Source organism: Nothoprocta perdicaria, unplaced genomic scaffold (genome assembly GCF_003342845.1).
Source record: "Nothoprocta perdicaria isolate Ctin4 unplaced genomic scaffold, notPer1 scaffold_62, whole genome shotgun sequence".
NCBI classification, from domain to species: domain Eukaryota; kingdom Metazoa; phylum Chordata; class Aves; order Tinamiformes; family Tinamidae; genus Nothoprocta; species Nothoprocta perdicaria.
The window spans coordinates 2906015-2918963 of record NW_020455888.1 but is presented as its reverse complement, the minus strand read 5'-3'; the positions used below and the strand labels follow the sequence as shown (position 1 = coordinate 2918963).

The 12949-nt window shown below is 43.4% G+C and overlaps 2 long non-coding RNA genes across 2 annotated transcripts; both read right to left on the bottom strand.

The window, feature by feature from the left end:
* Positions 1 to 3176: 3176 nt before the first annotated feature.
* LOC112956299 lies at positions 3177 to 4783 on the bottom strand. The gene is made up of 3 exons (XR_003251030.1): positions 4739 to 4783; positions 3777 to 3836; positions 3177 to 3267 (listed from the first exon to the last, which is right to left on the bottom strand). It is a non-coding gene; the product is annotated as an uncharacterized LOC112956299 (long non-coding RNA).
* Positions 4784 to 5841: 1058 nt separating this feature from the next.
* Positions 5842 to 6215, bottom strand: LOC112956304. The gene is made up of 3 exons (XR_003251032.1): positions 6160 to 6215; positions 5987 to 6066; positions 5842 to 5899 (listed from the first exon to the last, which is right to left on the bottom strand). It is a non-coding gene; the product is annotated as an uncharacterized LOC112956304 (long non-coding RNA).
* Positions 6216 to 12949: the final 6734 nt, after the last annotated feature.

Genomic DNA, 12949 nt, shown 5'->3' with positions numbered 1-12949 from the left:
GAGGACAGCAGGACTCGGTCTTCATCTATCACCTCTAGTCTATAAAGATAAAGCAGGGGAGAAGGGAATGGGCAGAGGCACCTGTTGGGAAGTGTGTGACAGCGTTGCTGACTTGTGCTTTCTGTGGTGGAGCTTTGCTGCCTCAGATTTCATACTCAAATGGGTAGCTTTGCAGGTTGACCTCAAGCAATGGACGCTCATGGCTCCTGGKGTGCTCTACAGAGAGAGGGATCCTCCAAAGAGAGATCCACAAGGGGAGTGACAGTGCGTGTGGCAGTGCTCGTGGTGCAGCCCAGCTGCCTGCGCCAAGGACCTTGAGCTCCAGGTACTGCCGGACGTACCTGCAGGACGCTGAGGTACAAAGGGCACCATGACAGCCCTTCCCGGGACCCGAGAAAGTCCCCACCACAGGCACCCTCCGTGTGGAGGCTGAGTATGAGCAGAGGGGAGAGCGGAGGTTTCCAGTGGTGCCAGCGGTGATGATAATTAATCTGAGTATGTTTGCACTAAGAAGCAACTGTTAGTAGGTCTCTCTACCTTGTATGTATTCACTTCATAAGATTATACTTACGATACAACCGTTTTTACGTGAGCTCGCCAGTGATGCATATCTACAGCAAAATAAAGAATAAATCTGTAATATATTTCCATATATTTCACAGTAATACAGAAATACGTGTCAAGACAATACCGTGTCACTTCAGAGAGGCAACAACAATTTCTGCAAGGCTGAACACAAAGCCTATGAAATAAAAACTAAATATTTCTGCATAAGGAACACTATTTTAATGCAACAAAAAGTAGTTTTTACCCAGAGCATGTTAAACAGATGCCCATCTGTTTAGCTTCCACTGCACTGCATGGATTTAAGTGTCACAGGTTGATAGGCAAACAACATTACAGAGGTTTTGCTCATTCCTTACCTCCTACTGAATTCAAAGTAGGTTTGTTAGTATTTAGCCAACAGACCATTAAATTGTTTTTCTTAAAATAGCTTAAAATAAGGGCAAATTTAGCTGTGCTGAAAACAAGTCATCACTTAACCAAGGTTAGGATTTATGAGAGTATACAAGACATGAAAGCAGATTAAAAATGTGGCGGAGGGGAATATTTTGATTTGTTTGGAGTTTTGTTTTGTTTGTTTCTTTTTTTGTTTTAATATATAGCCCCAAATCATAAGAAGTACTTAGTTCATTTTAGTTCATTTTAATCCTTATTTTCTCTTACTATGTTTGCTCTGTTGCATACACACATACATACGACCATTCAAAAAAACAATTCATGCCACGTACATGGTGGTGGCTCYTGCTCTGGGCTCCCAAGGGCGTAATCCTGGATGCTGTAGACATAGACGTAACCGTCGCTATCGGCCACGTACAGGAACGAATCATCAGCAGTGACAACAATGCTGCTGATGAGAGACTTCACTCTAGACTGAAACAAAGATTCAAGTGTGATTAACCAGCCATTTGCTGCCTGTGATAATATAGTACTGGCTATTTTAATGYACTTAAATTCCACCATACAGGTGATGTAGCAAATCCAAAGAGGAGATGCATGTTTGTCATGGCTGATCAAGGACATGGTTCTTGTCCTCTCCCCTCTTCATGTACAGTTTACCTGGGACTGCAAGGACAGCAAGCAGTCAAACTTACAGGTGTGAAGCTGGCTGGAGGTGGGGTCCCGCTGAGCAAACGCCAGAAGTGGACAGAACCTGCAGGAAAGCAAATCAGAAAGGCAGAAATATTTCTCAGCAACCACGGAGTCTATTGGAGCAGGAACATACAAGTGATTAAATCAAAATCAGAAGCAATGATCAAGCTGTTCCCCACTAATCACCTCGTGTCTGCAAGGTTCTTACTATTGACCTGTAAGACACTGGCCTCTCTAACAGTGACAGGGCATCATTTTTATTCAGTTCAGGTGTTCTCCCAAGTAAATGACTATTTTTAACTTTCAACTTTAGCTTGCAACTTAAAACTTTAACATAATGTAAGGATCAATAAAATATCCTCCCACAAAATAGATCAGCACATTATCCCAGGACCAGAGCTCCTGCAGTTTTTACTGCACACACAGGAGAGGAGTGTTCAGCAGCCACAGGAACATATTTTAGGATGGTGACCTCTCTTTGGATGCTGGAAATCAGCAATCTGAAAATACATCCTTACAGATTAAAAGTGAAGAAAGAAGTGTCATTTATGACTGCAATCTGCAAAACAACTAATTACAATTTTCCAATAAAAATAATTAAAGTCTCTTTTTAAAAAAAAAAAATATATAGTACATATCATTTAAAAACCATTCCAGACACCACTGAGCTGTGACATTGCTGGGACATGTACCACGTCACAGTGCTAGCTCCTACCTTGTGGCCCATTGGAAATGAGAGTTGCTGCTCCAGATTCAAGTGTAGCCATACGAGTCCTTAGAAATACAACTTGGGAAACACTTGTGTCTACGACTTAGAAAGGAAAGAGAAGAACAAAATCCATGTGTTCACTGCATGGCTGCTTAAATGCCATGGAGGTTAGAATTACTTTTCTGTAAAGAACAAAACTAAACCAATAAAATCATGTGGATACAGCAAGATTATCTCCTGTTGAAATGTTGACATGGGATAACTAAACCCCTTATCACTGTCTTTTTTTAACACAGTTGTAATGGGTTGATATGCATTTATTAGAGCTGTCCCTTCAAGCTTCTCAAAGCCACCACTGGTAGAGTGTCATCACAGATGGCTTTCAGTAGAACTGATCAGAGAAAGACGGAAACCTTTTACAGTGGAAAGATCGAGCCTATTGAAATGGAAATTACTCTGGAGAATCATGGTTTTTGCTACAGTTTTCTTTGGAGCTAAAGAAAGGAAAATGCTGGGTGTTTCTCAAAGAGGCTGTTTTGGAACAAATTTTTCTTCAAAAACAGATCAAATGATAGGATTTACTAATTGTAAAATACATGTATATGGTATAAATAACCTCATAAAAGTCAAACCCAACCATTTTAATGTATCTAAATTATTTTTTTCTAATTTCCCTTTTGCAAATATTTTGGAAAGCAGAGGTTTATTCACTGTCACTGCCTTGCCCCCAAGTGGCACTTGCCTTCTCCCTCAGCACAGTCAGGAGGACGTGGAGTGTGAAGTCTGCAGCAGACACAGGCAGAGTCCATGTTCCAAACTATAATTTCCCCATCATAACTAGCCGTGGCAAGCAGAGCTGGTGGACAATGAGCAACACACAAGATATCTTCTTTATGACCCTGGTTCTGGATTCAAATGGAAAAAAATGCCATGAAGGAAAAATTGTTCATCTCCCTCTTCTATTCCCCRGGCTCTTGTTGGCTTGGTCTGGTCACACACAAAAGCCTAGAAGTGATCCCTGCTCTTGGTCTAATGTGCTAGACACAAACATGGAAATATCCTCTCCTCCCTATCCACCTCCCCCTCCAAAAACTCTTATATTTTCCACGGCCAGGAAGGCTGGGGGAGCACCTGCTTTCTGCCTCCCWTCTTGGTTCAAAAACATTCAGCTTCATCAGTCTCCTCTTTCCTGAACTCAGACTCCTTCTGTCTTGGTCTTCTAGACAAGGTGTAAACTAGTGGCCAAGGCACTTGAGCTGCTAAAGTTAAATTAAGTTGGTTACAAAAATCTCACTTGTCTAAATTAAATGTTGACCACATATTTATTTGTTGAGCCATGCTGTCTTACCCTGTGCCATAACTGACTGGTCTCYCTAAGAGATGTATTTGAAACAGACTGGAGGTGGGTTCTTACTATATCATCCTGCCAAAAGGGCTGAGGTTTCTGAACACGATGAAGCTCCTCTGTGGAGTCCTGTACAAAAGAAGACACAAAAGGGAGACACTATATCCCCAGCCAGAAGGAAATATGCATATATGCTCTCCCCAGACACACATCCACCCGCTCAGTGGGAGGGAAAAGCAGTGCTATCACTCCAACCCTTTGAAAAGAGCTGCCAGAAAATGGCAATTCCACTCCACGGAAGGTAAAGAGGTTCCTGAAGCTGGCAATTCCCAAAGGCACAGAAGGAAATCCTGCCTCTTATGAGGAAAGAACAGGCCCTTCATATCACAGAAGTAATGTTTCCTCTCTGCATTTTAAACCTAACCGTGGTAGAGGCCTCCACGGTTTGTCCATCTGACAGTAGATAACTGCATAATTGTCTGATCATCGGCCAGTAAAGCTTTACACAGATTTTCTTCCCTATAAATTGCCCAAAATATTGAAATCTGAGAATGAGAAAGGCTTGTGGCACTTACTGTGCAAAGAATGGCACACTCAACCTTCTGCAACGATTAGCTGAGCTGAACTCAGAGAACTTGCTAGTTGCCAGCCCCCAAAGTGGGTGCAAACCAAGTGACTGGCGGTTTACCTGTCACATACAGGACTTGAAGGAAGCCTCATAGTTGAGCCTGCTTTCTGAGCTGAGCACCATTATAGTCTAGAGAGGGGGAGGCCCAGTTAAATCAGCACTTGTCCCATGGAATGATTTGTGTATCCCTTTGGATTTGTTTAACTTGGACAAATTTTCAGTTTCAAGCTCAGACAGAAGGGTTTAGTAAAAAGATTTCTGCTCCTGTTCAGTTTTTACAAAGATCAAAACACTGACTTATGTTTTTTGCTTTTATACCAATACCATACCAATTTATACCAATTTTATACCAGTATTTTTATGCTAATAGATCATCTCTTTTATATGCAGTCTTTCTACTTACAAAGTACACGTTTATTCTTCTGTCCCATCCAACAGCTACAATATACCTAGGAGAATATTCAGGACACGGCTCAGGATGTATTTGCTTTATCAACAGTCTCTTCCAAAATTAAAAAAAATATGAAGTATCTCAAAACAGCTAGTTCAAATATTCATACAAGAGCAAATTTACCCACTGATCTCCAAATGATGAAGCAGTTACCTGTAATCTGCCACTCTGGTCTTACTCTTCCTGTTGCAAACTACAGTGTTTCTCACTGACGTGCTTGGCACTATGCTTAATGCAACAGGTTCTGACTTACATGTGATGCTATAGGACAAATTCTCTGCTCGAGCAAGGGGGTTGGACTGGACAGTCTCTCGAGGTCCCTTCCAACCTCAGCCATTCTGTGATTCTGTGAAATAGCATGGGTGTGTTGTCTGTGAGGTAGCAGAGCAATGGCACAGAGAGCCTATCATTTAGAGCACCATCTGATTTATACACGTGTCTAAATACATGTTTAGAGRTATGGGCAGTTGATAAGGCAGCTGAAAAAAACACAAAATCCCAGCAATATAGTTTTCAGTTAATTCCTTGGCTCAGGACCACCTCTGCCCTTGCTAAGGGACTCTGCCCTGACCAAAACAGCTCACAACATCTAGTCTTATCCTTGCAAAGGGCAGGATGTGTTCTCACCTGGGGAATCCTAGGAGGGGTAGGGACCTTCCGTGCCTGTTCAGATGGTGTGGGGAGGAGCCCCTGGACAGACCCTTTCCCAGCAAACTTCTTTTTCTGCAGCTTCTCTGGAGCTGCTGGGGTTCCCTGGGCATTGGTCCACTGCGGATGTGCAGACTGAGCCTCTCTTACAGGCAGTACCAATAACCTGAGCCTGCTTGAAAAAGACTGGCCAGCTCTGCTTGCCTATATTGCAGTTCTGATTTTATTTTATTTTTTTCTAGAAGCTGCAATACATGTTTCTGTCTGAGGCTCACAGGCCTGACTAATCCCTCAGGAATGTCCCAGGGGAGAACCTTCCCACGGAAAAGCAGGGTTACTTGCTGCATAAACTCCCACCAAATGCCTCCGCCCCTGGGACACGGCTCTGTCAGTGCTGTGGAAGACCTTACCTGCTCTTATTCATCTCCACATAGGTGCAGTCACAGATCTCATCATGCTTGTCTTCTGCAGGAGAAAAGAAACCAATCCACCCTCATTTATGCTCCTATGATATTTTCCAATCTTTCCTCCAGGTATTCCCAAACTGCTTACCCCTCTTCAGAGTATGCAGACAGTGCCCATTATTGTAATTCCATATCTTCAAACAGCCGTCCCGGCCTCCTGTAACCAGTCTGACACAAGATTCAAGTTCAATGTTTTTGTTTTTCTGAATTTAGTAGCAAAAACGCCAACAGAGATTTAAATAAACATAGAAAGAAATGTACCTTCTTCCGCTGTCATCRAAAGTTAAACAGGTGATCGCTGCCTCTCCATGAGCACTGGTGAACTCAAATAGCTGCTTTCCTGTTTCAAAATCCCACACTTTAACCGTCTTTATAGAAAGAAAAAAAAAAGATTAAAGAAAACTGGAGTCTGAAAAGAAGCCTAACACCTCCTTTTGAATTGCCACCCCAGTCCCCACCTTCGTGCTCAGGTTTTCTTTTCTGTAGAAGAGCAAGGAAAAGGCACGTCCTTCTGTCACCTTTATTGAGATCTCCAACATCTACCTCAGTAGGGGCTGGAGGRCAGATTTGAATGGGGCCAGTCCTTAACAGTCCTTGTGCTAACGTGCTCTGGGTACCTGCAGTTCTGCTGAGAAGGCTGCTGTGGTGCAAACCCCCAGGGTATACTGGGCTCATCGCTGCAGACTCTAGACCAGCCCAGTCCGATGGGATCAGGGGGCAGGAAAGGGAACAGCATAAATAGCAGATTCATGTTCCCAGGAGCAGCTGCCGAGAAGATGGATGTGATGTGTGCTGCTTTATACCTGCTATAATATTCACCATACGGGCTGCTAAAATACCTTGTTGGAGAGCAGGCCATTAAAAATGCACAGGCAGACAGAAAGCAGCTAAGACTCACGGGAGGATGTCAGAAGTAGCGGCTCTTTAGAGCAATCCACTTTTCACTTACGGATCCTTGGGAGCAGCTCACCACCTGCCTGAACACTCTGTTAAACTTGCAGCACAGAACGGGCTCCAGGTGAGAAACCACCAAGTGGGGCTCGGGGAGAGGCCTGTTTCATGGAAAAAAACACTTCAGGCACTTGGAAAGCACACAGCACACCCAGCATTTCCCTCAGGGCTCCCCAGAGAGGGGTCGATCTTCACGAGTGGCACAAAAGGTAGGAGCACTTAGAGCTGCTCTCTATCCTCTTCCCCTGATACATCAGCCAAAGAGGGGAAGAAGAGATGCTGAATTCAAAAGGAGCTAAAACCTGAGATAAGGAGAATGAGGCTTTCATTCCTTACAAACAGTATGTTCTTTATCCCATGCCATTATGGCACTCTCATGCGTCCTTAGCAAACTGTTCTCTCACACACGTCGCATTTACCAAACCACAGACTTCTGAAAAAAGACACAGTACAGCCCCCCTGCCTCCCCTGCCTTATCCCCAGGTGCCTTTACCTCCGCTTCAGGTAAAGGAGAGCCAGTGCCTCTGCAGCAACATAAAGGGATTGCATRGCAGGAGCATAGAGGCAAGCCGAGAGCTCGCCCTTGATTCCACTGGCTTTGGAGCAAGCTGAAAATAAGCAGCTCTGGTCCTCAGAATCCCAAATCTATGGGAAAAAATGGAAAGAAGAGAAGGGGAATGTGTGTTATTCCCAAGTCTGGTGCACGTCAGCATGCAGGGGAGTGTCTTGCCCGGGCTGCTCTTTGCATTGCTTCCAGGAGGATCAYAGAGGGGTTGGCAAAAATTGTTCAGCTATTTTGGAACATTTCATTGAAGGGATCAGATGCAAAAAGGGCTGTTAGAAGAGTCTATAAATGCACCAGCAAGAAAATTCTGCATTCATTCCTGGCCTGTTCACAGCTGTGCACATCCCTTGTCCACAGAAGGGAGAACAGAGGCCTGAAGCAGAAGTCTCACCCAGTCTTTGATCTCCAGCAAAGCACCAGCCCAGGCTTCGCTTTGCCCAGGGTGGGTGGCAGGGGCCCTGGGCACAGTTGTGCTCTGTGGCAATAAAGGTGCTCAAAGGAGCCAACTTAAACTGAGTTAAACCCAAAGTTAAACCCCCAAAAGCTCCATATTTGATTTCAGAATTGCAAATGTTTTTCCAATACAGGCAAATGGACTGTGTTGATTTTGTGCAGATTAAATACTAGTCAYACATAGAGAAGTTGGAAAATTGCAGCAAATTCACATAGAAAGAACAAGAGCATTGTATCAGAACTCTCTACAGACCTTAACTGTGTTATCTGTGGACACAGATATTATTTTAGCATCCTCTTCAGATATGTGGAGGTAAAAGATGGGCGCTGTGTGGCTTCTGAGCATGCCTGTGCACTGGCTGAAATTCAAATAAGAATAGTTCAATATTAAACAGTTTTAATCTGTGAGTTTCTTAATAAGCCAAATAAAATGTAATGGCCCTAAATCTATTAATGATTGTATTGTGGAGAGCTGTTCTGTAAGTTTCTTCATGAAAATTTTAGCAACAGTAGCACTTTACTAAAATAAAGGCAGAGATACTGCAAGCATCTGCCTGAAGAAAGCTGCTTTTCCGGCATAGAAAGCTGCTTTTCCTACATATTAATATTGTCTCCCTGACTCTGCCCACTTCCATCTCCACAGTCAGCTCCAGCTCTGACGGACCCCTGGCATCCCCTCTCCATGCAGTACGTGACACAGGGGCCTTCTGACAGGTTATTAGACTTCCAAGAGTCTTGGTAATTTACAATGACTTGATGTAGCCATGACTTGGACTTTAAGGTTCTTCTCCTCTCTCCTTGGGCATCTGTTTTTGCAAAACATCATGCAGGTCTGGGCGCTCAGCGATGAGGAATAGTGATGAGGAGCAGCTCCTGCCAAGCTTTCATCGAAAACCGTCTGGTTTTCTGCAAAACACCTATTTATAGAAGGTGTTTTTCACTGGGGTTTGAATGAGCTAATGGGGTGCAGTAGTCCTAAGAATAAAGACCAGGAATAGGGTGCACCTGGGTGTCTGGTTGTATCGCAGGAAATGCCACAGAGTGCTTGGTTTTCCCAAGCTTGTGCTTCCCTCTTGGTTTTCCTGAGCTCACAGATCGATACAGGCATTAGTGCCATACAAGTCAGGACACAGGCAGTTATGGACATGGGATGCTGTGACCTGGCCTGCCCAAGCCCTCTGGCAGGTGTCACAAGCCCCTCACCTGGGCACGTAGGGGTTCCACAGCCGGATGATCCGATCCATTCCTCCAGTCACAAGGAGATTATTCCTCTTACTGAAGGCAAATGTTTTCACTCCTTTGGGGACTCGGAACACAGTCTGATCCCCTCTGGCTCTCTTTGGAGGTGATCCCATTGCCAGCTGCCCTTTCTTTCCCTTGGAGCCTTTCCCAGGCTCCTGTATTTCTTTCATCTGCTGCTCAACATTAGTAGCTCCAACAGTGCACCCTGGAAAAACAGACACCTCGCTCAGCAAAGCCAGGCAGCTGGATGGACTCCAAGCTCCTCGACTACCTACCACCTTCTGCAGAATTAGGCATTATGCTCCTGAGTCATTAGATTTTCATCTTGCTTAATTTTAGAAGTAGTTACCTCATACCCTTTTTTTATTGCTCTGATGCATTCCTCCTCCCATACTTAATCCTCTATGACAGTYACTGAGTCTCTCATTAATTGACACAAAGCTGCTTTGATCTGTCCTAATGAGGGAACCCACCCCAGCTACCTAGCTGTATTTTTTAAATATTTGTTTGTTTTACCCTTCCTTGAACTTTTTCCAGTTTATGAGCAGCCTTTGTGCCAAGGAGCAATGCAGACTGGTGCAGTCTTGCTGGTGTCCCTGCACAAGCTGCTCATCCCAGTGCACAGGCACAAACGCAGGGGAGAGCAAAGGAAAACCTCAATGGACCAAGTGTCAGGCACAAATTGGGCATTAGGAGGAAAGCAAACACTTACGTCACCTCTCTCCTAAAGTACTAATGTTTTCCTACAAAAAGGCAATAAAAAAGGAACAAGAAAAGGCCAGGGACGACAGGTATCAGCAGCACAGGTGGAGTTCAGGTCCCTTCTTCCTTTTCAGTATTTCATGTCCCCTTCTTGTACAGCCTGGAAGTTACACAAAATGAGCAGTATTTCTGCAGCAGGGCTGTGATCTGCTGCTGTGGAGAGGATTCCAGCAAAAGCTGCCACAGACTTTCAGAGCGGAATAATTATCTACTGCTAATTTTATAACCTTGAATTAAGCACATTCTCCAGTTATGATCTACCCAGGAGACATGAACTTTGCAAAACTGAAAAACAAAGTGTGTTTTCAGTGAGATCATGAACTAGGAGAGTTGTTGTCACTGTGCCACTGTCAGCTCTTTCAGATAACTGTGTGTCTGCCTGCTGTCTGGTGAAATAAAACCACAGCCCGTGTGGTATCCACTCTGGCTGCAGCCACCACATTTAGGCTGAAAAAAACCCCCCCTTATTCACATTTATTGGATTTGCAGTGTAGATGGGCCATTAACCTTGTGCATATTCTTCACACTCTATGGGTAATAATATTTGACTAACCCTCAGTGTTGCTGTTAAGTAATGACTGTGCTTTGTGCCGAGGTTACCCGAGGGGAGGTGCTATTCCTGCAAAATTTCCCCCCAAGAGATTTAGGGTAAGGAAAGGGCACCATATCCCTCTGGGAGAGACAGATAGAAGGGCCTGAATGGGGAAGGGAAGACTAAACTCCAGAAGCTGCAGGTTTTCCTGTTCCTTGGGAAAATGATGGCTTTAAGATGCATCGCTCGTGTGGCCAGATAACAAAGGGCTGCTCTAACTAGCAGGAATAAAAAAGACAGCAGCCTCATCATAAATGTTGTTCCGGGTGACGGTAAATAATAGCTTAAAGGAAAAAATATGTGAAATATTGTACCAGCAGTTAATTTGCACTATTTCCAACAATTCAGCTAAGACTAGAGAAAACAATTCAGCTAAGACTAGAGAAAACAAATATATGGGTTTAAAGATGGTTGCTATAGAAACCAGCAGAGATTTTATAGCTGCTTATGAAAATAAAGGAGGTTGTGATTGATAAGACAATTACATTTAAATGGTCACCATGGAAACCAGGGGTGACCTTGAGGAGATGGGAGCTCTCTCACTCTGTTCCTGTGGGCAGATGAAGACAGAGTGGGTGGGGGAAGGTCTGGCTGGGCAGCAGGGTGACCCGCAGCAGAGCTGCTCACAATCACCCTGACGTTAGAAACGCGCAGAGCTCAAAGCTGCGTGAGAGCTGATCTGTGCATCCAGGAAATACATTCATTTACCTGCCCTCAAAGGAGGGGATTCTGCTCAGGGAGGTCAATAGGAGCTCTGCAATCAACTTCCTTGGGAGTGAAACAGATTTGAGAGGCATTCCTATGCCTTTAATTCACTTAGGGAGGTACATCTGCGTGTGTCCCATTGAGCTCGGGGTCTACCAGCTGCTCAGGTGCTTTGCTGAAATGAGGCCATGGAGTCACCAGGCTCGTTTCACCTCCACTAACAACACCCGTGCCCACACAGTGGCCCCAGAAATAGGAAGCAAAGGGAACCAAACATTTAAGTCTTTCTCATATGGAGTGGTTATATAAACACTGAATAAAGTTAGTCAGCCCGCATGTGACACAAACCAGAACTTTAGTATTTGACCTCAGAATCTCAAGACAGAGACTGAGTTTACAAGGTGTGTGCATTCTTGGTAAGTTGTGATCCAAAGGAGAGGTTCCTGATAGATTTCATGGACAGATGGACATGGTTTAGCAGGCATGGTGGTGATGGATTTACTGTTGGATTTGATGATCTTCAAAGTCTTTTCCACCCATAATGATTCTATGAAAATTCYCCAGTAACCATTTAGCCTTTGGTTTAGATACCCATTTTTAAATCATTGGCAAGTGCTCAGCATTCCTGGACACAGCTTAAAACTGAAAACTGTATTATTTATATTCCATATGTCTATTCTTATGTTATCACCTTAATTAATGCAAAGCTTCTTCTCCTAGTGTCTGAGACACACTGACTTCCCCACTGAGGGTTCAGGCTGTGACAGTGCCCCCAAGGCCATAGCTTCCAGCTTATACCTCTGCCCAGGTTAGAAATACACCTCTGTATCTTTTAGAAAATCTTWAGTTCCAACATATCAACAAAGTATTTATCAATCAGAGACTTTTRTCTTGCATTATTTCTAGTGAGGTAAAATGAACTAGATGGCAATCTCAGGGAGATATTCGTATTTTCTGAGATTTCATCAAGTTTTCAATGTAAACATGCAGACAAGAGGARAGAAGGTAGTCTGCAGAAAATCTGAGGATTCAGGTCCTTCTCAAAGACATTTTTAGACCATAGGAATAGATTACTAAGTAACAAATGTTCTTTGCGACTCTTACTCTCCTGCATTAGCTCCCGAAATTGGTAAGACTGGTCAGGAAATCAGCTCAGCTCAACTGCAAGGCTGATGCCTTTTTTACTGGCCCTGGATGGGCTTATAAATTGGTCTTCCATGTAGAAAACCTACCTGTAACTGTCAAGTAGGCAATTCTGGAAGAAAAAAATAAAAAAGAAAGAGAAAAAAAAAAGAAAAAAAAAAGAAAAAAGAAAAAAGAGAAAAAAAGAAAAAGAAAAAGAAAAAAGAGAAAAAAAGAAAAAGAAAAAAGAAAAAGAGAAAAAAAGAAAAAGAAAAAAGAAAAAAGAAAAAAAGAAAAAAGAAAAAAAGAAAAAAGAAAAAAAGAAAAAAGAAAAAAGAAAAAAAGAAAAAAAGAAAAAAAAGAAAAAAGAAAAAGAAATCTGCTTTTCTGCTTCCACTCGGCTCTGTCCCCAGAACCTGAATCCCTTCTGTCATCAGTGGTAATGTTTACACTTCAGGTCACTACTAGGAATTAAGGTAGCAATGACATCCCCCCCCATCCAGTTCCCTGGTGGGAACGCAGTAACCTGGAAAAGCTGCAGGCCTGGAAGCACGGAGAACACAAATTACCTTGTAAGAATTTCCTATTGGCTTTAAGGATAAGCAAAATTGTTACCTATTACTAAAGCTGTCAACTCATGGCTGGAGGTAGAAATCACG